Source organism: Oryctolagus cuniculus, chromosome 1 (genome assembly GCF_964237555.1).
Source record: "Oryctolagus cuniculus chromosome 1, mOryCun1.1, whole genome shotgun sequence".
Taxonomy (NCBI): domain Eukaryota; kingdom Metazoa; phylum Chordata; class Mammalia; order Lagomorpha; family Leporidae; genus Oryctolagus; species Oryctolagus cuniculus.
The window spans coordinates 128949266-128975371 of NC_091432.1; the positions used below are offsets into that span (position 1 = coordinate 128949266).

Consider the following 26106-nt stretch of genomic DNA (forward strand, 5'->3'; position numbering starts at 1 on the left):
GGCGCACCGCGCTGATCCGATGGCAGGAGCCAGGAGCCAGGTGCTTGTCCTGGTCTCCCATGGGGTGCAGAGCCCAAGCACTTGGGCCATCCTCCACTGCACTCCCTGGCCACAGCAGAGGGCTGGCCTGGAAGAGGGGCAACCGGGACAGAATCCGGCGCCCCGACTGGGACTAGAACCCTGTGTGCTGGCGCCGCTAGGCAGAAGATTAGCCTAGTGAGCCACGGTGCTGACCAACACAATTATTATTGACACAAGCAAGTATCTTGGTAGGAAAATGTAACAGTTAGACCTAGGACGACCAAGAAAACTTGATGGGGTTTGAGTGTGCATGCCGAGGGAAGCTGAGAAATGAAGCTTAGCTCCTGGGTCTGTGGACTGAAGGGGGAAGAGGATAGGGTGACAAGAATTGGGTTTCTTAGCAAAAACCTGGCGTTCTGTTTTGGACACCAAGTTTGAGGTGAGTATTAGATATTTCAAGGAAGATTCTAAGTAGACAGCTGCATATGGCTGGTCTCCCTGGAACAAGAGGAGCTTCTAGAGGCTGTGGGGGTGGGAGTGGGAGTGCTGAATCCCTCCTCTCCCTGGACAGAAGCCTTCCAGCTGTCAAGTGGTAGAAGCGGAGCAATTTCCCCCCTAGAGCCTTGGCCTCTCTGGGCTGCAGCCTGGCAGCTTCTGAGCAGGACTCCCAGGAGTCACGGTTTCCCACTGCTCAGGGAGAGTACCCACAAGGTCATTATGGGGCAACAATGGGCACTTAGAACACTCCTCTGGGGACCCGCAGAACAAGAGAAGGAGGGCAGTCAGAACCCCCGCTCCGAGTAGCCGGCTCTGCTTGAGACAGAGAAGAACTCCTATTATACTACCTACGAAACTAGAGCGCCAGGCGGTTGTCATGCGTGCTTTCTGTCCTGTTTTCCAAGTTAGAAAGTTCAGTAGCTGATTAAAGGAGATGGTAATTATTGAGAAGAAAATTAGCAGCTTACGAGATTCAGTGGAAGAAGTATCTCAAACAGGGAGCAAAAAAAATAAAGAGCTGGAAATTGAGGAGAAATGAGCCATTTGGAGAACAGAACAAATGTATGGGGGCCACAACAACTCATCAAATAGCACATGCCTTTCCCATAAGCGCTGGTGCTTTGTATGTCCTGAGGATGATACGACTGCTGGCCGGGCAGAACCGACGCACTCCGCAGCCCCAGGTGGGGAAAGGTATTTGGGAGCAGAGGTGTAATGTTAACTGGGAAAATGAGCTGCAAGTACACAGAGTGTCAGGGCTGTGCGACAGGAAAGGGTCGCTTGGCTAGGATGTTTGGAGATTCCCTTGTAGGGGTGGGCACTGAGGCACAGCAGGCTAAGTGGCCACTTGGGTGCTGGTTCAAGTTCCAGCACCTTTGCTTCTGATCCAGTTTCCTGCTAATGCATTCTGGGAGGCAGTAGATGATGGCTTGGGTGCTTGGGCCCCTGCCAGTGACCTAGGAGAGACTCAGATGGAATTAGAACTCCTGGCTTTGAACTGGCCCAGCTCTGGCTGTTGCAGACTCTGGTAAGAGAACCAGCAGGAAGTCTGTCTCCTCTCTCTCTCTCTCTCTCTCTCTGCTCCCCCACCTCATAAATAAAAATAAATAGATACTTTAAACAGAAATTTCTCTGTGTTCTCTTCAGCAGAAGGACCTGGGTCTAGCACAGGTCAGCCTCCTGTTGTGCTTTTTCCTGTGCGGAGAGCAGGAGAGCAGACAGGGTGGGCAGATGAACAATATTCAGCATTTTCCAACCTGGCTTCATGACAAAGTCTGCAGAGCCTGCAAAATGTAGAGATCATCTGATTTATCACCCTCTTCCATCTTTCTGAACTCATGTTAAAGGAACACTAAGCATGTTAGCTAACACACACAGCATTCCAACACAGATATCATCATTAAGTACATAATCTCTTACATCCTTGCAATACTCCATGGAACAGGTAGAAGTACAAATCCACCTGCCAATTTTATGGATAGAATAATTGAGAATTGAGGCCCTTTTGTTGATGAAAGAAAATAAAAAAGTTGAGGGTCTCAATTCTGCCCCCTGATTGAATGTGTACCCTGACATAGTCTCCTTGTGGACAAAGTGTTGTTTCTCAGTCATTCACACTGGGTCTGTCTATGTAACTTCTCTGGACACTAGAGAGGAGTGGGAATGACAGGAAACCCATTCTGATGCCAGGTCTCCAGAGGCCTTGCATTTCCCCTGCATGTTCCACCTGTGCTATGGCCATGAGAGGCATTGCTGCCCCCTCAGCCTGGCTCCCAAGACCCCAGCACAGAGCTGCCACTGCTGACCTCTGTGTCACTGCACAGAGATTTTGTGAGTTTGTTTTTCTTCTGCAGAATTATTAAAGCAATGGCTAAATGCTGCTCTTGGAGACAATATCTTGCTGAATGCTTCAACTTCTTTGGCCAAAACCACCTGAAGTTCCTGTTAAGACACAAACTAGTAGGAGTCTGGGAGATCCTTGTCTCTTAGGTCCACAGAAGGGTAAGGGCATCTTTGTTAGGTTGTGCCTTGCAGTTTCATCGGCAGCTGCTTGCCTACTACACTCAGACTGGGAAGGGTTGTTATTTGTCTCCTGTGCACCTGTGGCTGGTGAATATGTGGTGCATTTTCAAGCCAGGGACTTTGGCTCTCAGAGGCCCAGTATTTCCCCCACAGTCCAGCTACAGCAGGTGAAGTATGAATGTGGCACAGGGGACGTGTGCTGTGTGTAGCGATTAGCATTGCAATCTGGCCCGAGGCTTTGTGCTGTGAATAGTGTAGTTCTAATCCAGCAAATCGTTCCAGGAGCTTGGTTAATGTTGTTCCCTGAGCTTCTTGCAGCTGCAGCTTCTTGAAGTGAGCCACCCCTCCCTGCACACAGGCACGCACGCACGCTCACATGCAAGACGGCACTTTTCTTTCTGCGGAGATCAAATTGGCCCCCTTGTGTGGCTCAAAGCAGCTGTTTACTTGTTGTTTCCGTGTTTTCAACTGTTGTGATGAGGTTTGCTTCCTTCTGCTTTAACTGAATTACGTGTCATTTAGCTCTTCAGTGCAAGCTGCAGATTGAGCTGGATCCTTCTTCACGTGGGCTTCAGATTCCTCCCGGTCTACAGTCCAATTAGATTAGTGGGCCATCAGCAGTGCAGAGGAGAAGGCCAGAGCCCCAGGTAGCCAGTGGCTGAGCCAGCCCTCTCATCTTGTCTCCCTGGGAGTGCTGCTCTGAACTGAGGACCAGACCAAATGTTTTTAGAACTTGCAATTTCTTTGGCCCCAACTTCCATCAGTGTTGACCCTAAAAGGGCCAAGAAGCTCATGTCTAGCAATGTTCCTTTTATTCCTGTCGCTGAGCCTTGCTGGTTAATCCTGGTCCCGTCTCCTGTAGCAGGAACATCCTGAGACCACCCACATGCTCCGGTGGGGCACAGAGGAGTCAATATTGCTGTGTGACCACCAGCTATTGCCTCCCTCCCTGAACTTCAGTCTGTTTAACCCCAGAATGAGGTGGTTGAGAAGAGGAGCCAGAGCTAAGATTCTTGCCGACTCTGAAGGCTTGCAGTTCCGTGTTGGCATCACTGTATGACAACCCTTGACCTGGTAGTAATGAGGCGTGGTATGGACTTGACAACATTCAGAGGGACCCGTGCACACCCTGGAGCTGAGTCCTTTCCCCTGGGTTTGACTTTCCAGCAAGTATGCCTGAGGATAACGGGGTCAGAACACAGTGTTACAGGAAACCAGTCAGGTCAACGGCAGAGGTCGTGGGAAGTGAGAGTTAGCTCCTGTGGGGCAGGTGGGGGTGTGTGGCACAGGGGAGCCCCTGAGAAGATCAGATGGCGCATAGCTGGTGCAGGAAGCTGTACAATAAAGCTTGTTATGTGGACGGAACATCCCTGGTACAAGGAACGGTTGGAGTACACGGTGGGGAGCACAACCCTAGCAAAGGCTGAGCAGGAAACACAGAGAGGCACTCACCCAGGAGGCTGAGGCAGGAGCTGCTGCTGAGCGCACAATGCCTGGGGCCCATAGGTACTCACCCATCCTGCACCCAACCCTCGCGTGAGGCAGGAGTAACATTAACTCTGCAGACCTTGCACACCCCAGGGCAAACACTCGGGGGGCAGGGGCCAGGCACCTTCCTTTTCCTGGGTGTCTTGTCACACTGGGAGTCCTGGCGGGCCAGGCAGGGCTGGATGCCCAGTCAGGAAGCTTGGCGCAGGTCTGCAGGGGCAGGCAACATCGGCCTCCTGCTCCCCTGCACCCAGCCCAGTGTCTGCTGGAGGCACGATTCACTCCTCCTGAGCCCCTCCCAAGGAAATCGCAGCTCCTCCCAGCAGGATTAACTGATGCTATTGATAATTATGCAAGATTATATACTTTCTCTTCCCAATTAAGCCTGTATGAAGATATAAACCCCAAACAGAATGCTGAACAAAGTGACGTGATTTCTGAGAAGCAGTGAGAGGTGGAGAGAAGGGCATCGGCAGCCAGGGAGGCAGGCTCAGGTGCCCTGGGTCCCGGCGGGTCTTACACAGAACTCAGGTGCTCAGTACAGCCTCTCATGGGGTCCTTCCATGGGCCAAACCATACTCCCGTGTCTAGCTGAGGGAGCAAGGACAAAAAAAGGCTTTCGATCCATGTTGTTGACCTCTCAGCTACATAACAACAAGCAGGCCCCCATTTCTCTGCCCTAATACAGCCCTGCTCTGCCTTGACCAGCCCTGCCCTGCCTCCATTGTTAGACACACCTCCATCTGAAGAGTCCAGCCATCCACCTGAGCTCTCCCCACTTCTCCCAAGCCCTCTCCCCATTAACTCAGCAGCTCAGCCTCAGAGTCCCGTCTCAGTCCAAACCTCTCCCAGCTCATACTGTGATCTCAAAGGACCTTTAGATCTAGCCCAAATCCTCCCTCTATCTCGGCAGCCCAGCTTTAGCTCAGACCCCCAAGCTCCTTCCCACCACTTTGTGCTGTATAACCCACCAGTCTGTAAGGGAAGGGGCTCTCTCTCTCTGCCATACGTTCACCTGGGAGTGAGCCCCTCTCTGGCTTATTCTTGGAATAAACCTGGTCTGGTTATGGCTTCTTGCTATGTCTCCTCTTTCCTTACTCTAGCTAACCAAGGAAGGACTCGGAGAAGATGAGAAAGAAATTTCTTCCCTGGGAAAAGCCCCTGGGGCATTGGGAAGGGGCTCCCAGGAGACTGTAGTCCTTGATGATGGTCCTGGTTGCACGTTTGTACAGGGCCCTGTACTGAGTCCTCGGGTCCACGCTGGCGCCTCAACCTGCAGAGCTCTGGCCACTTGGTCTGGGGTCAGCGTGTTACAACTGGACCCAGAGCACCAGGAAGTAAACTGGCCTCCCCCTCACCAATTCCATAAACAACGCCCTTTCTAGCAGTGTCTTACCAGGTAATGGACTTTCCACGACCCTGGCGATTTCTCACATTTGTATTCGTTCTGCTCACTTGGGAGTTTGCAGATTCTGGTTAAGAAGGCATGTCACTGTAAGTAAAGGGCTCTGAATCCAGAACTTTCCTGGCCCAAAGGGGACCTCTGACCCCCTTGGGGTGGCACATCAGGGTGAACTGGGCCCATGCTTCACTTGCCCACCCGCTAAGGGTCATCTTCAGGATGACCTGGGATCCTCCACATGGACATTTGCCAAATTCACATCTGCATGAGGTTGCTTTTAACTGATTGTCTCCTGGGAGCCAAGCACTGTCGGCACAAACAGGATTGAGGAACTTACGTCCTGTGGGGAAGAGGTTTTTTTTTTTTAAAAAAAAGAGTTCACTGAAGTGACTTTTTTTTTTTTTTTTTTTTTTTTTGACAGGCAGAGTTCACCTTCCAATGGCCGCTGCGGCCGGCGCACTGCGCTGATCCGATGGCAGGAGCCAGGTACTTCTCCTGGTCTCCCATGGGGTGCAGGGAGGGCCCAAGCACTTGGGCCATCCTCCACTGCACTCCCTGGCCACAGCAGAGAGCTGGCCTGGAAGGGGGACAACCGGGACAGAATCCGGCGCCCCGACTGGGACTAGAACCCGGTGTGCCGGCGCTGCAAGGCGGAGGATTAGCCTAGTGAGCCACAGCGCCAGCCGGGGAAGAGGTTTTAAAGCATGTGGACCTGAGTCTGGAGGGAGGATGGGGGCTACCTGGGAGAGGGCCTAGATGAAGGCACCCCAGGCGCAGGGCGTGGCAGAGACCCAAGGGGTATCGTGTCTCCATTCAATTTTTCTCAGAGTCACAGAGTTCATCTGCAACCTCTGATTCTATTCTCCTGGAAAATAACGCTGCAGTGAAAGAAAACCACCCTACAAGAGCCCCTGCTTTGGCCCGGAGGCAGCTGCCCAGCTGTGCACAGCAAAGCCGAGCCAGGAAATCGCTCGTCTTCTGGCTGCTCAGTGATGGAGAACGCGCTGGGGGAAGGTTAGCCCAGGAACATCATCATTTGCATCAGCAGACAGCAGGCTGTCCTGCAGGCGAGTCAGCTCGCTGGATCCCTTCTAGTGGTGGGAATTGGGCCTAATCCCCGTGGAGGGGCCCAGGATGCTGCCACAGGGCAAGATCAGGTCACCACACAGCGAGCTCAGGCTCTTGGGTCTCTTCTCTGTTCTTTAAGCACAGGAGTCTTTTCAACACACTTCTTGGTTTTCACTATTCATGTCCACCTATCTCTTTCTTGCTGTGGTTGTTACTGTGCCCATATCACTGGTTTAAAAAAATGCTGAATCCAAGAAAGGATTGACTTTAAATTAATAGATGAGAGAGGGGCCGGCACTGTGGCCCATCAGGTTAAACCCCTTGCCTGCAGCTTCGGCATCCCAGATGGGTGCCGGTTAGAGTCCTGGCTGTTCCACTTCAGATCCAGATCCCTGCTAATGTGCCTGGGAAAGCAGGGGAGGATGGTCCAAGTCCTTGGGCCTCTGCACCCACATGGGAGACCTAGAGGAAGGTCCAGGCTCCTGGCTTTGGATTGGCTCAGCTCTGGCTGTTGCAGCCATTTGGGGAGTGAACAAGCAGATGGAAGACCTCTCTGTCTCTCTGTAACTCTGTCTTTCAAATAAATAAAATAAATCTTTAAAAAATAGATGAGAGAGCTGGGATTTTAAATCGCTTTTAAAACTTTTAAAAAATAATTATTTTGGGGCCAGCACCATGGTGCAGTGGGTTAATCCTCTGCCTGCAGTGCCGGCATCCTATATGGGCACTGGTTCTAGTCCCGGCTGCTCCTCTTCCAATCCAGTTCTCTGCTGTGGCCTGGGAAAGCAGTAGAAGATGGCCCAAGTGCTTGGGCCCCTGCACCTACATGGGAGTCTGGGAAGAAGCTCCTGGCTCCTGGCTTCGGATCAGTGCAGCTCTGGCCATTGTGGCTATCTGGGGAGTGAACCAATGGAAGAAAGACTTCTCTCTCTGTCTCTTCCTCTCATTGTCTGTAACTCTACCTCTCAAATAAATAAATCTTTAAAAAAATAATTATTTTGAGAGTCAGAGAGAGACAGAGAGGAAGCAAGAGAGAGAGAGAGAGAGAGATCTCCTATCTGCTGGTTGATTTCACAAATACCTACAATAGGGCTGAATCAAGGAGCAGGACAGGAGCAGGAACTCAATCTAGGTCTGCCACGTGGATAGGAGGAGCCCAGTTACTTGAGACATCATTGCTGCTTCCCCCAGGGTTCGCATTTGCAGGAAGCTGGAATTAGTAGAGTCAGATATCAAGCCCAGATACTCTGATGTGGGATGCAGGCATCTTAACTGGAGCCCTAACCACTAGGCTAAATGGCTGTCCCTGGAATTGCTTTTTGACCACAGTTGTTCTTTGTGGTTTCTTTCTGCTTCTGGACTGGAGGACAGCAAAGGAAGAAACAACACTATTGATTACTTTCCATTTGTAGGCACTTTACTTGTGCTAATTCAATCAATAACACCCATTTTATAGGTAAAGAAACCAAGTCTCAGAGAAGTTAAAGAACATGCCCAAGGCTGCAAGGCTGGTGAGTGGTGAGCTGAGATGTGGCTCCAGGAGTTGTCTGAGTTTATCTTTCCTCTCCTATGATGTCTGCAGACACTTCTGGCCTTGGGTCAGGGCTGGGTTCCTTGTCTGTCGTAATCTGTGGGCTCAAGCACTGTGTAGCTTTCCTGATTCAGAACCGCTGGGCCTACCAGGAGAGTCAGCTACTGAGCTGTAACCACCAACACACTTGATGGGCCCTCGCAGAGTCTTGTCTGCTTCAGTTGAGAGTGTCTCATAAATAGAACTCACCTCCCCAGCAGCAAGGAAGCCCTTGGCAAACTGGCTCTTCCTGGGATCTGGGCGTGGGCTCCCCCGGGGTCTCACCCTGCGGGCTGAGAGCCATGTCCACAACAGGGCCGTGGTTCTCCAGCCTTGACCCCATGGGAGGATCTGCAGACTCCGTCCCCGTGCCCTGCTTCGGCATTGGAGGAAGAACCCTAGGAATGGACTTCAGGTCCTACATGTATCTCATCCCCTGAAGTCTGAGACATTAGGTTTCAATGCAGAAGTTAAATCGTTATTTTGTGTAATTATGATTTAGGCCTAGGTGCCTTAATCTCCACTCCAGTTTCTTGCCTCCCACGGAGATAAGAATTAAAAATGGAGGTTTATATATGCACAAATGAGAACAGGATTTATTTAAAAACTTGAGAGGGAACAGATATTCATACTTGAGTGCAGGCCACCCCCCACAGGGAGATATCTGTCATGAGTAGGCCAGAGAGTAGCCTATGAAGAGAGAGGTAAGGCCCCGAGCTAGGTCCCAATGCACGGTTGGGGCAGAAGAGTGTCTCTTCCCCATTATCAGTCTCTTTTATGAGGTAGGGGTGGTGCCTGAATTGGATAACAAACTGGGTGAGATCTTAGCATGCATGTAGCTTTCTGGGATTTTTATGGCACTTCCAGGTGGAGCTTAACTTCCGTGTGGCCATCATAGCAGCTCCTTCCAGGTGTATCCAGGAAAGCTGGGCTCGTGAAGGGGTGAAGTTACTACCCTACAGGGTTCACCTATCTAACTCCCTGCCTAATTACCCCTTATCAGTCAGAGTTAGGACCAGTGAATAAGATCTTCCAAAATGTGTATTCAGTAAGCAAATGTAAAGGACAACAGTTTGCAAGTCAACTTAGTAGTGACCCTGGCTCGCCACTATCTGGTCCAGATGTGAAGACTGAGGGCCAGGGAGGGAGTGGCTGTGCAGGCTGAGGCAGGGCGTGTGTTAATGGATGCCTCCTCCTTTTTAAATTTTTTTTCGTAATTATGCCATGATCTTGCTACTTTCTACATCCTGTTTCTCATCTTCATTTTGACCCAATTTACCAAATTAATTCAGATCAAAATGTTCATTTGGGCTGTAAATTGGCTGAATAATTGCTGTATGGATCTCCTTCCAGCAGCTGTGTCAGAGAGCCCTCGAAGCCAGCCTGGGATGGCTCTGCCACGTGCTCCCCCCTACAAAGCACAGCACACACAGGGAGAACCTCAGGACAGCGACAGGACAGCGAGAGAACTGGGGATCCTGAAGATGGCAGCTCCCCGCACAGAAGAGACTGGACAGACATTCCCAAGTGTATCTGAACAGGTACCTAAGTGAAAAGAGTTAAGAATGATGACAAAGGGGTGGCCTGTGGCCTGAAGGCTAAGCTGCCCACATTCCCTACCAGAGTGCCTGGGTTTGGCTCCTGGCTCTGCTCCGGAGCCCAGGTTCCTCCCAATGTCGCACTGAGAGGCAGCGAGGGAATAGGAGTGTGTGCTCCAGCACTGGGGTGCCTGCCACTCACACGGCAGACCTGGACTGAGGCGGAGCAGTGGGTGGGCCCCCTGTCTGTCTGTCTTGGTCTCTCTGTTTTTCTGTCTCTCAGATAATTAAAATGATGATAAGAGAACCATGACAGAGTAGCTGAATGAAGGGGGTGTGCCTTCACATATAATACAATGCATCATAATTCACTGCTAGCCAAGGCAACACAGCAGAAGAACAGAGATCTGAGACACAGGGTAACTCAAATTAAGACCCTAAATGTAAGCAGTATGGCAGGGGTGGTCACTGAATTCATACCATCGGGGGAAATGGCTTATTCTTTAGGGGAAAAGAGTTTATCATCTCACTTCACATCATAAAGCAAAAAGAATTTAAGTTAATTTAAGAAAACCAAGCAACATTAAAATCAGAAGAAAATTTGTCGGTGCTTGACTCGGGAAAGGGCATTGTAAACTTGAAAGTGATGGGAAAATAACAGCAGATTTGAGTATCCTTTAAAAACGTCAGTACATCAAAAGATTCTACAACAAAAAGGCAAACTGACAATCAGCAAAAACAAAGAATAAGTTATCTTGAGAAATCATACCTATGCTGATAGAAAAATAGTAAGACTCCAAGAGAAAATGGACACAAAGCATAAATAGAGGTACAGGCGCTGTGGCATGGCAGGTAAAGCTGCCGCCTGCAGTGCCAGCATCCCATATGGGCGCCGGTTCGAGTCCCGGCTGCTCCACTTCCAATTCAGCTCTCTGCAATGCCTGGGAGGGCAGTAGAAGATGGCCCAACTCGTTGGGTCCCTGCACCCATGTGGGAGACCCGGAGGAGGCTCCTGGCTCCTGGCTTTGGATTGGCACAGCTCTGGCTATTGCGGCCATTGGAGAGTGAACCAGCAGATGGAAGACCTCTCTCTCTCTCTCTCTCTGCCTCTCCTTCTCTCTCTGCATAACTCTGACTTTCAAATAAATAAATAAATTTTAAAAAATACAAGGATCTCTTTTAAAAAATTTTAAATAGACAAATTGAAATGCCAGTAACTATGGAACATTGAAAATGGTAAATTTTCCCAGAAATCAACTAAAGGCAAATTAACAAAGCCAAGATGCTTTCGCCTTCCAAGTCATCAATGGTTTAGAAGTCACACTTTTAGTGTGCTTCAATGTCTTGCGACCAAACCAGTAGCTATTTTCCATAGTGATTGCTGGTGGCAAGATAAACTGGTACTGCCTTGAATTAAAACACTGTGGATAATGCATTAGGGATCTTTGTAATTCTCCTTTATGGTTGAGATTCATATGCAAGAATGTGTATTACAATATTGTTTTTAATGGCAATGCATTGGAAATACCCCAAGTGTTCATTCCTCTTTAAATCATTTATTCAGTAAAGAGCAAGACGTTTTACATTCTCAATACTTTGTTAGCTGTTGGGGACACATTGGTGGTTGGAAAGTTTAGTTTTTGCTTGTTATGGAACTTCCAGGTTAGTGGGGAAAGACTAGCAGTGAATGAGTTACCAAACAATTAAAATTGTCCAACAATTGCTGTTGAACAATGGTAATATAGTACAATATGTTCAGTTCTGGTATATCCTTACAATAAAATATGTGATTATGAAAAGGCAAAAGTTATGTCCATAAAATATGACATCCCTCTGACCATGTGACAAATAGTTATTGAATACTTAACACACATCAAGCACTATGGCACGTCGCAGAAAACACGACTTCAAAACAGACACAATTGCTGTGTTCATGACTGTCATGGGGGCAGGAAATTGTGACAGTCTTGATAAAGTCTATAGTAGACAAATAGGACCAAGGTGGTATTAAGACAAGTGTAGTTGACACGGTGGTCAAGAACATCTTCCCAGAGGAAACACTGGAAGAATGACAATAAGTGGGAAAGAGCCAGATAAAGAGACAAAAAGAAAATACAGAACTACAGGCAGGCATGGAACAATGCATATAATATAATCTCCAATGAAAGGATGGGGCCAGGTGTTTGGCCCAGTGGTTAAGACACTGGCTAAGACGTCATCTTATGTTAGAGGATCTGAGTTCAACCTCCTGCTCCACCGCTGACTCCAGCTTCCTGCTAAGGCAGACCCTGGGAAGCGGCAGTGATGGTTCAAGTGGCCAAGTGTTTGCTACTCACGTGGTGGATGTGGACTGACTTCTCAGCCCCTGGCTTCCCCCTCAGACCAGTCCCAGCCATTGTGCGCATTTGGGGAGTGAACCGGTAGATGGGAGCTCTCTCTGTGGATCCATCTCTCTGCCTTTCAAAAAATGAGGAAAAGGCAGAATGAGCAAGTGCACACACATCATGATGCTAACAAAAGCTGTGAAAACATGCCAGGGGGAAGGCACTGAGATCCTGACAGAGACTGGTCGGGATTGGATGTGATCTTCAGTCCCCACTCGACACCTCTCCACGGAGTGCGGCTGCAGGTGCTGTCACATGTGCTTCTTCCTCGTCCGTGCAGCTGATGCTGGGGCATTCTCTCCTTTTTTTTTTTTTTTTTTTTTTGACAGACAGAGTGGACAAGTGAGAGACAGAGACAGAGAGAAAGATCTTCCTTTGCCTTTGGTTCACCCTCCAATGGCCGCCACGGCTGGCGTGCTGTGGCCAGCGCACAGCGCTGATCTGATGGCAGGAGCCAGGTGCTTATCCTGGTCTCCCATGGGGTGCAGGGCCCAAGCACTTGGGCCATCCTCCACTGCACTCCCTGGCCACAGCAGAGAGCTGGCCTGGAAGAGGGGCAACCGGGACAGAATCCGGCGCCCCGACTGGGACTAGAACCTGGTGTGCCGGCGCCGCAAGGCGGAGGATTAGCCTAGTGAGCCGCGGCGCCGGCCTGGGGCGTTCTCCTGACTGCTTCACTGGGCTATGGTAACCCAAAATGCAGGAAGTGGTCACTAGGCTGAAAAGGCTTCAAGAGGAACCACAGATCTCATCAGCAAAGTGCCCAGAGCAGTGAGGGAGGAGAAGGAAGTCCCTAACAGCAGAGAGAAACTGGAAAATGATATTTTCAGGATAAGCTGTATCCAGGAGACCTTGATGTTTCCACTTTGGGTTTTTCTTTCTTTTCTTCTCCTCCTTCTTCTCATTTATAGAAAAAGCTTTCTCTGAATAAAAAGCACAAGTGTGCCCACCTAGCGTGAGGTGCTGGAGGGCTGAGGAGAGAGGCAGCATTCCGAGCTGTGCAGGGGAGGGAGAGCCTCCCGGCTGGGCCTTGGGAATAGGGCCTTGTCCTCACCACCACTGAATTCCGCCCAGACATTGAACCACCAGAGCTCTCACACCTTCCACCTCCACGTGGGGAAAACGCTTCTTTCTTTGATCCGTGCTCTCAGACCTAACACTTTGGCTGCGCTTTCCAAGAACAAATGCCTAACTCTGTGTTCAGGGGTTTCAGGAGTCCTCGACTTTGCTCCCTGTTGTCCTTGTCCTCTGCCTGGGATTTCTTCCCCTCTTTACAGCGCTCAAGAAAAGTCCATTCATTTTGTAAGGTCTGTGTTGTCTTTGCTGATCCCCCTAATTCTAACAGGCGTTTTTGTCTAACTTGTCTGGCATTTACTGTCAGAAACACTCATTTGACATTTATCACATTCTGCCCTTTATTGCCAGTTATTTGTTACTGTGTTTGTGACTCTCCTTTCCAAAGTGATTACACTATTCTCTTTGCTAGAAGGTTATCTGGTCCCTTTTCAGCCTGTTAAACTCCTACAGAACACTCCCAGCCCCAGCTCACAACCACTCCCCACCCTGGGCATCTGCTGGGACTTTTTGTGAACCATAATTCACGTTTATCCACGAGAACGTATTCCTGATCAGGCTGGAGACCGTAGCTGTCTTGTCTTAGCCTCTCTCAAACTGCCTAGCTCAGGGCTAGGTGATAGGATTCGATGTTGAGTCAATGAATGAATGAATGAATGGAGATGAATGGAGGGCTTTTGAAGGATCTTTGGATGGTTGGCTGTGTCACGCATGCTTTTTCATATCACATGGAAAGTACTAGGCACATAGCAGATGCTAAATAAATCTGAATGGCTTCATGAGTTGAGATGTAGGTACTGATAACTGATAAAAACTGAAAGAACTGATGATTATCACCATCACTGCTCAATACGGCCATCCCTGGGAGAAGTCCGTCACAAAGAGGTGAGTGTTTGTTCCTTTTTCCTGTCCTCCTCGGGGAAGAGAACTTCCCTCTGGAGCCCTTCCCGCTCACAGAGGAAGAGCCCTGTGGTCAGCACACACCCAGCCAGGCTCAAATGCAGCCCTCATGTGCCTCTGGCAGAGAAGGACCCCTGACGGGGCTCAGCTGCTGTCCCGGGGCAAGGCGCTTCCATGAAGCGGCTGCCAGGATGCCCGACTTCCACGCTGACCATTGTGTCATGCATGCCTAAGGCGGCAGGGACTGGCACCTGGTCCTCCCTCCATTTGGCCCACCTGAAAGACACCTCCAAATGTGGCCCAGGGAGACAGGACTAGAACAGTGATCAAAATACCTGAATGACTCAGGAGTGGGGGGTGGGGGTGGTACAGAACCCCTGCCACCTGAGACTGCCATTCACCCTCTGACTTGCCTGTTGCAGGGGTCCACACTCTGGCCTAGGATCAGCCCCGGTGGTTATCCGGACACCGTCTTCCGCAGGAAGCCTGCAGCTCCTCCCTCCCTTCCCCTGTGGAGAGGAACTCTCTGTGCTCCGTGGTGGTCCCAGTAAGCATCTTAGCAAAGAGAAAAGGAAAAACAAAACAAAACCTGCAAACTACAGCTCAGCAGAGCCAAGCTGTCTGACTGGCTGTATTTATCTTGACAATTTCTGTCCTTGTGGTTTTTTTTCTTCTCTGAGTAAAGCTGTTCTTTTGATCCCAGCCACGCTCAGAGAGAAGCATGGCACTGAGATAATTATTTTTTGAAGTTGCTGTGGCATCACAGCCAGAGACAGCCCTGCCTCACTGAGAGCGGGTCCTTCTGAGAGAGTCTCTTCCACTGTGTGCCTGGACACGAGGCGGGGCCAGGAGGGCACCCTGGAGTGACCCAGACCCAGCCTGCCCCAGCTCTTGGGGAAGGCTTCACGTATGGCTCAGGGTCAGGCTGCTCCAGCAGACGGCTTTGTTGGGTGGCTGAGCTACGAAAGATCCCCAGGTAGATCCAAGACGCAGCGAAGGGTCTGGGGCGGAGGGGCAAGGGGACAGAGCAAGTGACAGCGGTGAGAGGGGAGCTGCTGATCCCCGGGCAGGGTGCCAGGGGTGGGAACTGGCTTGGTCAACCACACAGCTCCTTCTCACACAGAGGGAGGTGGATGTATCGTGTCCATTTCTGGTCAGGGGAGGTTCCCGGCAGTCCAGGTAGACATGGATACCCTTTTCTTGGTGTCTGGCTGGTTCCATCCAGGCTATGGTAAGGGGAGTGGGACCTTCCTTAAGGTATTGGAGGACCCAGCCAGGTAACTTGGGCTTCCCCTGGTGGGTGATCCTGCCCAAGGGGCCGCTTGTGTCAAGGCCATCAATTCTTCTCCAGCACTGGAGGGTGCAGTACATCCCTGGGCTCAGGGAAGCATGGGCAGCACTGAGTGACAGCTCCATCTCACTCTTTCTGAGCCACGGCTGTGATTCTGAGACAATAGGAAACAGGGAACCCTGCCTTAGGAATCAGGCCTGGGCTGGGCCCTGAGTTATTAGGCTGGATAAGGGTGCAGAGGCCCCAAGGCAGGGCAGACCCCTCACTACAATCCCTGGCTCTGTGGTCAGTGCACTTGAAGTGTGCTAGGTCAGGAGTCCAGTCTCAAAGTACCAGGGTGCAGAGTTGAAAGCCAGAGCCAGCTTCTCAAATCACTCAGAGATAAGAATGCCTCCTGATCTAATCTCTCTCTGAATTTTCCCTGAGGCTTTTGCTGCTCTTTGCTGTGGCACCAAAGCCGCATTAGCGAGCACCAAAGCTCCTTTATAAATGCTCTGTGACTTCAGAGGTCTGCTCACTGATGGGGCTTTCTGTTTGGGGGGATTGTCAGGGGAGGGGGCATCTCAGAGGCTTCTGGAGAAGTCTGGGCCTGATAGTATGTGTCCAATCTCTATGAGTCAATCAGCAGATTGCACAGCTCATGGTCTTGAACCAGGATGCAACAGAAAGATGCAGGTTTCTGGATGGATCGTCATGGTCTTAGCCTTGCAGTCCCCAGGGTCCCCACAGACCTGGAGGAATCTCGAGAGCCAACCCCATGGGCCCAGTGAAGGGGATGGTGTCCAGGCTCTTAGATGGAAGAGGGACCCCGACCACCCTCTCCTCTGTGGGGCAGGGGAGCTGAGAATCAGAGAGAGGGATCAGATCAACTATTACTTTCTGCCTACTGGAGAGGAGCAGTTCTTCGAAGCTGGTGTGTGTGTGTGTGTGTGTGTGTGTGTGTGGTGGGGCACGGGGCTGCGGGGAGGACTCTATATATTGAACTGCCGCTGGCAGCAGATAGCAATCCTTGGTTCACCTGCTCCTGCTCTGACAAATCCCCCTTGAGCCTTTGCTGCCTTTGTCTTGTCTGTATGTCCCCATGGGACGTTCACTCTTTCCAAAAATGTCAGGTTTCATTCTATAGCATGAAGCCTCATGCCCTACAGTGGACGAAGTGTGGCTCTTAGCCTCCAGCTGAAGTGAGAACACCAGCACTTCCTGCTCCCGGGCTGTGCAGATTCCCCTCCTGCCAGGCCCCTGGCCCAACCCTGGACTGGCCAATCATCCTTGCCCAGCATCCTTGAAGACAGCAGCCAGATTGATTGTCCCAAGGCTCTGCTTTGATGATACCACTTTTATAGGCTCATAAAAGAAGCATTTAGGCAGTCCGTCATGCTAAATCTTAACTATCTTTACAGGTTTTTTAGTGTAGCCCATCAAAATTGTCAGCAGCCCTGAAGGTCTCACCTTTCTGGCTATCCAAGATGGCACTTCCAGCGCAGGAGGCAGTAGGCACATGCCATGTAGGGCACAGAGCAGGGGAGGTCTCACCCACATCTGCCTGTATACAGCCACGGGCAGCTCTGTCCTACCACCAGGAGCAGGCTGGAGCCCACAGTTTTCTCCTGCTTACTGCAGACTTAATGGCACAAGTAATCCCAGCTCTGGGCACCAGCGGCCTCCTCTGCATGACGCAGAAGAGAGCAGCAGTTAAACACAGCAACTGCGAGGTGTTCACCCGCTGCCCGCTGCATGCGAGGAGGCCTAGTTGTCCAAGGCAGCTGCTGGGATGGGTAGGGTGGACAGACTTCCACAGTCAGAGACAGTGGCTGCAGATGGTGAGCTCTGTCCTCCAGGTCTCTCTCAGGACTCTGGGCAGCAGCAGTGAGCACCACTCCCAGTCAGCGCCCCGATGCCCTACAGCTTGCTGCGCTGCTAATCTGTAGATTATGTGTATTCAAAGCATTTCGGTTTAGGGTATTACCTACTGGATTGAATCCCCATTGTATCCCAAGGATCATCCGTAGAAGGAAACAGGAACCAGGACTGACAGTTTTGATTTGTGGAGTTAGGTTTTGTTTTCTGATGACACCCTGTTCACATTGCTAGGCACAGGCCTAGCTAAAAAGAAAGCACTTCTATAGAAATGGAAAGCAGGGGAGAAATAAATAGAAATAGAAATAGAAATAAAAATAATTGGGGCCAGCGCTCTGCCGTGGCGGGTAAAGCCGCCGCCTGCAGTGCTAGCATCCCATATGGTCACCGGTTGGAGACCCAGCTGCTCCACTTCCCATCCAGCTCTGTACTATGGCCTGGGAAAGCAGTAGAAGATGGCCCAAGTGCTTGGGCCCCTGCACCTGCGCGGGAGACCTGGAGGAAGTTCCTGGCTCATGAACCAGTCGGTGGAAGACGTCTCTCTACCTCTCTTTCTCTCTGTGTGTAACTCTGACCTTCAAATAAATAAATAAATCTTAAAAACAAAGAGAAATAAAAATAATTTTGTCTTATTTGAGATCAAAACTCAACTTCTCCAGTTATTGGCAGCGTGACCATCACTAGTCACTTCAACCTGCCTGGGTCTCAGTTTTCGCGTTTGTAAAATGGGTATAGAATGGTATGTAGTACACGGGTTCATACGTGACTCAAGATATGAAAGGGGCTTAGATGGTGCTTGGCACTCAGGGAGGACTCTGAAGGGTTAGTCCACGAACCTCAAGGGTGGTAGCCCACTGGTGTTGGAGTGGGGTTGCAGTTACTGACAAAGACCAAAGCTTGGCCGGCGCCACGGCTCACTAGGCTAATCCTCCGCCTTGCGGCGCCGGCACACCGGGTTCTAGTCCCGGTCGGGGCGCCGGATTCTGTCTCAGTTGCCCCTCTTCCAGGCCAGCTCTCTGCTGTGGCCCGGGAGTGCAGTGGAGGATGGCCCAAGTGCGTGGGCCCTGCACCCCATGGGAGACCAGGATAAGTACCTGGCTCCTGCCATCGGATCAGCGCGGTGCGCCGGACGCGGCAGCCGTTGGAGGGAGAACCAACCAACGGCAAAGGAAGACCTTTCTCTGTCTCTGTCTCTCACTGTCCACTCTGCCTGTCAAAAAAAAAAAAAAAAAAAAAAAAAAAAAAAAGACCAAAATTCCCCCATGGAGAAGACGAGTGACAAACAAATACAAAGGGAAAATTTGTACTATCCTGGATGGTGACAAGTGCCTGATGACAAGTGCCTGCCAAAGCAGGGTGGGTGGGGAAGTCACTGACCTTTTTTTTTTAATGATTTATTTTTATTTAGTTGAAAGAGTTACACAGAGGGATAGAGACAGAGAGACAGAGAGAGAGATCTTCCATTCACTGGTTCACTCCTCAAATGGCTGCAACAGCCAGGGGCTGAGCTGATCTGAAATCAGGAGCCAAGGAGCTTCTTCCTGGTCTCCCATGTGGGGGCAGGGGCCCAAGAACTATGGCCATCTTCGGCTGCTTTCCCAGGCCATAGCAGAGAGCTGGATCAGAAGAGGAGCAGCTGGGACTAGAACCGGCACCCATATGGGATGCTGACACTTCAGGTCGGGACTTTAACCCGCTGTACCACAACACCAACCCTGGCATTGACCTTTTAAGAGCAGAGGTCATGGAAGTTCTAAATGAGAAGGTGACATTTAGACAAAAAATTGGAGGAGAATGCTTTGAGAAAAGGGTTTTCTTGCAGAAGCCCTGGGGTGAACACAGGTGTGAGGGGTCATAAAGGTCCATACGGCTGCAGCTTGGTGTGCACTGGAGAGTGGTGGGTGTTGACAGCAAGGAAGTAATGGAGATGTAGGCCTTGTCAGGGCACTTGTTTTTCTTGGATATTAAAACACATGGCAGTTTTGTGGTTCTAGAAGCCGTATCATGGCAGGCAGAGTGGTGGCCCCTGGAAATGTCTAGGTTCTAGTCCCTGAGCCCCGAGAGTGCATGCTGAGGTGATCATGTTATGGGTTTTGATGTGGAGAGCTTTTCACGGCTTCTAGGGGAAGGGTCCTTGGAAGAGGGAGACAGATGGGACAAAGTCAGAGAGGGAGATGTGACGGTGGTAGCAGAGGTCAGAGAGTCACAGGGAGAAGGGATGTGTTGCGCTGCTGGACTTGAAAGCAGAGGGAAGAGACACCAGCTAAGCAACGTGGATACCTTCAGAAGCTGAGAAGGACATTCGCCTGGACTGTCCAGAGGGGAATCCAGCCATGCTAACCCATTTTGGACTTCAGATCTCCTGAACTGTAGGTGACAAATCTGTGCTGTTTCAAGACACTAGGTTTGTGATCTGTAGTAGGAACGGCAGGAAACTGACACAGATGTCAGGACTGATGGTCCTAATACAAGAGAGGTCCCTGAATGATTGGGTGGCTCTTCCCCTGGATAGAACAGAGCTAGGGATTGAGAAGCCCAGCCTGCTCTCACCATGTGGAAGTAGGTGATAGAAAGTGAGGCTTCCAGGAGAGCTGCCTTTTACAACCATGTGTTCTTGGGACAGACCCTGGACCAGGAACCCACCTAGGGCATCTGGAGAGAAGTACTTGTTACCACTCTGTAAGCAGAATGTATGTCCACAGTGGAAGATCCCACCTAGGGGACAGCACCATTTTTAAGGATTTTACCAAGACCAGTCATTTGAGGTTCTAACGTTCTCTGCACTGGCTCTGGCTGACAACAGAGAAGGGGAACAGGAGCCAGGCAGGTGTTGACTGTTGGAAGTCAGACACAGGACGGATGGGCCAGAGCTCTTGGAACAGGCTTGGTAGGCAGACAGCTTTTTTCCTGAGGAGCGTAGGGTGAGGTGGTGTCCCCTCAGGTTTTCTCTGCCATTCTGAGCTCTGTCATCCTTATGAAGGCTCAGAGGAGAATCAGATTGGAGGCCCCAGGGCTGCAATGTTCAGCTAGGTCTGTTCAGCTTGAAGAATCTGTTCTCATCACCTCTTCCACATGATCTGGACTTAACCAGTCCAGTGGTCTCAATACTACCTCTAGTGGATTCTTCAATGTTGATTTCTTGCTCTTTTCCAACTCCCAACCTTGGCTTTCGTTCTCCAAATAGGTTTTCTTTCCTTTTTTAATATTCATTCACTCATTCATTCATTTGAGAGGCAGATGCAGAAAGGGAGAGAGAGAGAGAGAGAGAGAGAGAGAGAGGTCTTCCATCTGTTGGTTCACTTCCCAGATGGCTGCAATGGCCGGAGCTACACCAATCCGAAGCCAGGAGCCAGGAGCCAGGAGCCAGGAGCCAGGAGCTTCTTCTGGGTCTCCCACGCTGGTGCAGGGGCCCAAGGATTGGGCCATCTTCTACTGCTTTCACAGGCCATAGCAAAGAGCTGGATTGGAAGTGGAGCAGCCAGGATTCAAACTGGCACCCATGAGGGATGCCAACACCACAAGCAGTGGCTTTACCAGCTATGCCACAGTGCCAGCCCCTCCAAGTAGGTTTCAAACCTTCCCTCATCCCAGAAGCTTTGAGACTGGTCATATGGGAATTACCACCTTTCCCACTGTTAGAAAATTCTGATAGGCATGAGTGCACACGCCTCCACAGTCAGTGCACAGCTCGCTATGTGAATTTGATATCAAGCATGCCATTATCAAGGTAATTTTGTCTTTCGTGAGCTATGTTCTCACGACTTACTGAATTTTCTTTTCTCCAATGAGTAACAGTTGCAAAGTCTTTTACAGAACCCTTGACTTCATCTAATTTCTAGAGAGCCATCCACCCATCCACCCATCCATCTCTCCAGCCACTCATTCATCAACCTATTAATTGATCTTTCCACCTATCCATCCATCCATCCATCCATCCATTAGTTTTTCCTTTCATCTATCCACCCATCTATCCACTAACTCATACTCCTATCTATTTATCCATCCATCCATCCACCCATCCATCCATCAATCTGCCTTCCCATCTATCCATCCATTCACCAAACCCACCATCCATCCAAAATTTATTGAGTCCAAAATTTATTGAGTACATGCCAGTAGCTTTTCTTAGCACAGGGGATAAAGCTATGCAGGCATAGTTCACTAAATAGGGGGTGTTTTGTAGTGTTTTTTTGTTTTTGTTTTTGTTTTTGTTTTTTTTGACAGGCAGAGTGGACAGTGAGAGAGAGAGAGACAGAGAGAAAGGTCTTCTTTTTCCGTTAGTTCACCCCCCAATGGCTGCTGAGGCCGGTGCACTGCACTGATCCGAAGCCAGGAGCCAGGTGCTTCTCCTGGTCTCCCATGGGGTGCAGGGCCCAAGCACTTGGGCCATCCTCTACTGCACTCCCTGGCCACAGCAGAGAGATGGCCTGGAAGACAGGACAGAATCTGGTGCCCTGACCAGGACTAGAACCCAGTATGCCAGCGCCGCAGGTGGAGGATTAGCCTATTGAATCGTGGCACCGGCCTGTAGTATTTTGATCCAGTGATGTGAGCAAACATTTAAATATTTTTGATGCTGGTTATTTAAAAAATGGAAATGTCAAAGCTAAAAGGAGCCTTAAGATCATCTAGTAAAACCTTCTCATTTTACAAATGATAAATCAGAGGCCGGAAAAATATGAGTGGCCAGAGTTTCCCTAGCTGGACAGCGGCCAAACAGGATTCATCCCAAGTTTCCGTCTAGATAATTTCCCATTGAATAATATAGCTTCCAACTCAGTGATTTCTGGGACTAGACTTTTTAGCTGCAGGTGCATGATTTACAAGACTGATGTGTGCACATTCTGGACACAGATCAGGACACACAGTGACACTTCAGGTGACTGAAGTCCAGGATGAGAGGGAGCCCTTCTTGGATGAAGCCTTCACAGCGGGAGATGCACATCGCAGTCTGTGTAGACACCCGAGATGACTGTGCAGACAGGGAAGAGAGATGAGGGAAGACCAATGCCCTCCCTACCTCCTGGCCCCAGGTGTTCACCAGGGTTGAGTCTGAAACCCAGGCAGGAAATGGAAGCCCCTGCAAGCCAGGCTAGATACACACTGCTTCTAACATCTCCTCCGGTTCACACGCCTGCTCTTCCTTCTCTGGCCCCACAGCGGAGTGGGGGCCTGGCCTTTGGACCCAAGGCTTTGCTGGAGAAGGCTGTGGGATTGTGGCTGGCTTAGTCTATGTGCCACACCATTCTTCACTCATTTGCCTCTGTTTCCCTCACTGCTTCCTCATCTTGTTGCTTTCTCATGTCTCGGGATGCACAGAACACGGCATTTGAGTGGTGCACTGGAGCAAGCTGGAGAGGATTTGGGGACTATTTCTGGCAACTTGTTAGAAAATATTCATTTTTTATGAATATTACTTAAAGCTGATGAAAAATTATAAAATACACAATTTTAAGAAAGCATGAAATAATAAATTTGTATAGGAGTTCTAGAAGCCCACAAAACATTTAAATAAGAAAATTGAGCTTGTTTTCCTGAGCGTAATTTTTCTTTATATATCCCTTTTGATGCTTAAAATAGTTATAATCCAGTTTATGCTTCAGACTCGATGATGATTTCTTCAAATCCCTGATAGGCACCACTGACTAGGAACTTCATTCACACAAGTGGGTGATAAAAGCTTTAAAACCATTTCTTTATAACCATTCAGAATTTTATAATAGTTGAAAAGCCTTCTAAAGATATAAATACTTCTTTCTTTTTTTATTGACAAGAATGATGTTGGTATTTCTTTAATCAGACGAATGGATTTCTTCTTGGACTATTTCTTACTGAGTATTCTGAAATAATGAATGTGTGCATGGTTGCAGCTCGGACAAGCCAAAGGGCAGGCCAGACAGCTGGTCCCAGGTTTGTGAGTATAGATAAGTGGGTTCCTCGCCAGCCACTGCGTGTGTTGGAAGCCCTTGCCCAGCCCCTCCGAGCCTTTGGGTGACAGGACGCAGACTCCTACCTGTGCGGAGCAGGGCTGCGGAGACTGGAGCAGAAGGGTGGGTAGCAGAGCATCGTGTGCCACACGCCTGGGACTGGAGGCACTGTCCTGGCTCTCCGTCCTCAGGGCGGGGGGACTACGGCCCCCTGGTCCTTGACGTTCTGTCCCCAGCTGGGAAGCGCTGCTTCACACTTTGCTCACACCCTCACCCTGTCTCTTAGCCCCCCAGCTCTCCCCTCTGCTGCATTTTAAGCAGATGACATTTTTTCCAATCCTACAGAGAAAGCTGAGACTATTCAGCAGAACCCCCACTTCTCTTATATTTTTTAGAAGAAGACTTGCTTATTTATACATTTGAAGGGCTTAAAACAGAGAGGGAGAGACAGTGACAATGACAGGGAGACAGAGAGAGAGAGAGAATGTTGGTCCATCCCCAGGTGGCCACAATGGCTGGGGCTGGGTCAGGCAGAAGCTAGGAGCCTGGCTCCAGATCTCTCATGTGGGTGGCAGGGACCCAAGCATGTGGGCCATCCTCTGCTGCCTCTCCAGGTGCATTAGCAGGGTGCTGGATCAGAAACAGAGCAGCCGAATTTGCTGGACACACTGTTAGGTGGTGGGTATGGGAGGTGTGGATAAAGAAGGACAAGGCAGGTTTCTTTTTCTGAGAACTACCCGGCCCTGAATGGAAGTGAGTGGGGACTCAGCTGACTGCCCTCAGGCAGGTTCCCTCTCACGAGCATCCCCTACTTCTCTGCTCTGCGTGCAGCCCCTGCCATACTCCCCAAATCCTATCAAGTCTCTGCTGCCCCCTCCAGTTGGCTGCCTCGTTCACCTGAGACTGGGTGGCTCGTGCTCCCTGCGGTCCCCCCTGCCCGCTCAGACTCCAGCTCCACACCATCTGGATCCCGCACGCAGAACACGACAGAAATTGCTTTCTCAAAGGTCACCAGAGACTGAAATGCCAAACCCAGTGGCATTTCCTCCACCCGCCCCCACCCCCACCCCCACCCCCAGCCCTCGGCGCGATCCCACACTGATGATGGCTTCCATGCTCGCAGCTCGCCTGCCTGTCTCCGTGACACCACCTTCTTCTCCTGGCTCCCTCCTGCCTCCTGCCTCCTGCCTCCTGCCTCCTGGGGTTCTTTTTTTTCTTTTTCTTTTTTTTCCACTGCTGGAGAGAGAGAGAGAAGCATCAAGAAATACAAGCCATTGTCATAAGAGAGATTGTGGCCCAGTGGAAAGGGTGGGGGACCAAGTCTTACAGGCACCCAGGATTTGAAGACTTTCTTTTGAGTTACCTAGCTCTTCTTTTCTTGTCTTTCTCCTCCCTCCCCCTCTCTCTCCCTCCCTCTCTCCCTCCCTCCCTCCCTCCCTCTCTCCCTCTCTCTCTTCCCTCCCTCCATCTCTCCCTCCATCTCTCCCTCCTTCTCTCCCTCCCTCTCTCCCTCCCTCTCTCCCTCCCTCTCTTCCCTCCCTCCCTCTCTCCCTCTCTCTCTTCCCTCCCTCCATCTCTCCCTCTCTCTCTCCCTCCTTCTCTCCCTCCCTCTCTCCCTCCCTTTCTTCCCTCCCTCCCTCTCTCCCTCCCTCTCTCCCTTCCTCTCTCACTCCCTCTCTCCCTGCCTCCCTCCCTCCCTCCTTTCCTTCCTGCATTTGTCTCCTTAAACAAGCCAACATCTGTGGACTCATGTTTCATTTTTACAACAAACTGGGAAATGTAGGTAAAATGTCTTTGTGAGTTCCGCGAGTCACTCCAGCAACCCCAGGTGAGGGTCTTGGGAACCCCTGAGGGCCCGTTGGGCAGGAGCCCCTGAGACTTGAGACTGGCAGCTCATGGGGCACAATCCTGTGGGACTGAGCCGTTAACCTGCAGGGTCTGCGTCTAACCCAGGTAACGCAGCCTGACTTGATTTATGGGCTCCCAGCGGGTGCCTGCTGCAGAACTGCTCTCCAAAGTGAGTTGCCCGAGATCTCACTGCCAGCACTCAAGGACAGCTCTTCTGCACCCTGCTCTGGCCCTTACCCCATCGTCTGGAGTGGGTGCTTGGAACAGGAAGAGGTGGTGGTGGTGGAGGGTGGGGTGGCCCTTGCTAAGAGTCAGAAGAGCCTCGATAGGGCAAGACTGCAGGCACAGATTCCATGTATTCAGTCCAGGAAGACAAAGCTACAGCACTTGCAGATGAGTGTAGAAGCCAAGACTTTGAGAGCCGTCGATTGGCAAAGCCAATGGAACCAAACAGCCATGCTGAGTGAACGCAACAGTGACTGTGAGGAAAGTGAGGGCCACTCCAGCACTGGGCACACTCTGGGGCTCCCAAGAAAGGTCTGGGCTGGACCAGAGACAACACTGACAAACCCAGGGCCAGAAGAGATTTTTGAAGATATGCATAAGAGCAACCAGCATTGTGTCACAGCAGCTTAAGCCACTGCCTGTGATGCTGGCATCCCATATGCGCTCCAGTTCATGTCCCGGCTCCCGGCTCCCGGCTCCCGGCTGCTTTACCTCCAATCCAGCTCCCTGCTAATGTGCTGGGAAAGCAGCAGAGGATGGCCCAAGTGCCTGAGTCCCTGCTGTCTACAAGGGAGACTTGGATGCAGTTCTGAGCTCCTGGCTGTGGCTTGGCCTAGCCCCAGCCATTGTGGCCATTTGGGGAATGAACTAGTGGATAGAAAATCTCTTTCTCTGTCTCTCCTTCTCTCTGTGTCAAAATAAATCTTAAAAAAATACAAAGGAAACATTCTACCTGTTTTCTTTGTCAGCTGGAACTGGAGGTTGATATAAACAAGAAAACATGATGCTCCTCATTGCTGCTGTAGGTAGCCCTGTGGAATCAATTACATATTTTCCTTTACAGGACACAGCCTGAGAAACCAATCCAAATCAGTCCTTTCACTGTACTCCTAGATCCTGAGTTAGGGGGCTGGCACTGTGGCATAGTGGGCTAAGCCTCTGCCTGCGGGGCTGGCATCCCATATGGATACTGGTCTGTGTCCCAGCTGCTCC

General features: G+C 50.5%; 1 long non-coding RNA gene across 1 annotated transcript; it reads left to right on the forward strand.

The window, feature by feature from the left end:
* The first annotated feature begins 785 nt into the window (after positions 1-785).
* On the forward strand, positions 786-15744 carry LOC127487795 (uncharacterized). The gene is made up of 3 exons (XR_007914975.2): positions 786-1202; positions 6259-9610; positions 14388-15744. It is a non-coding gene; the product is annotated as an uncharacterized lncRNA (long non-coding RNA).
* Positions 15745-26106: the final 10362 nt, after the last annotated feature.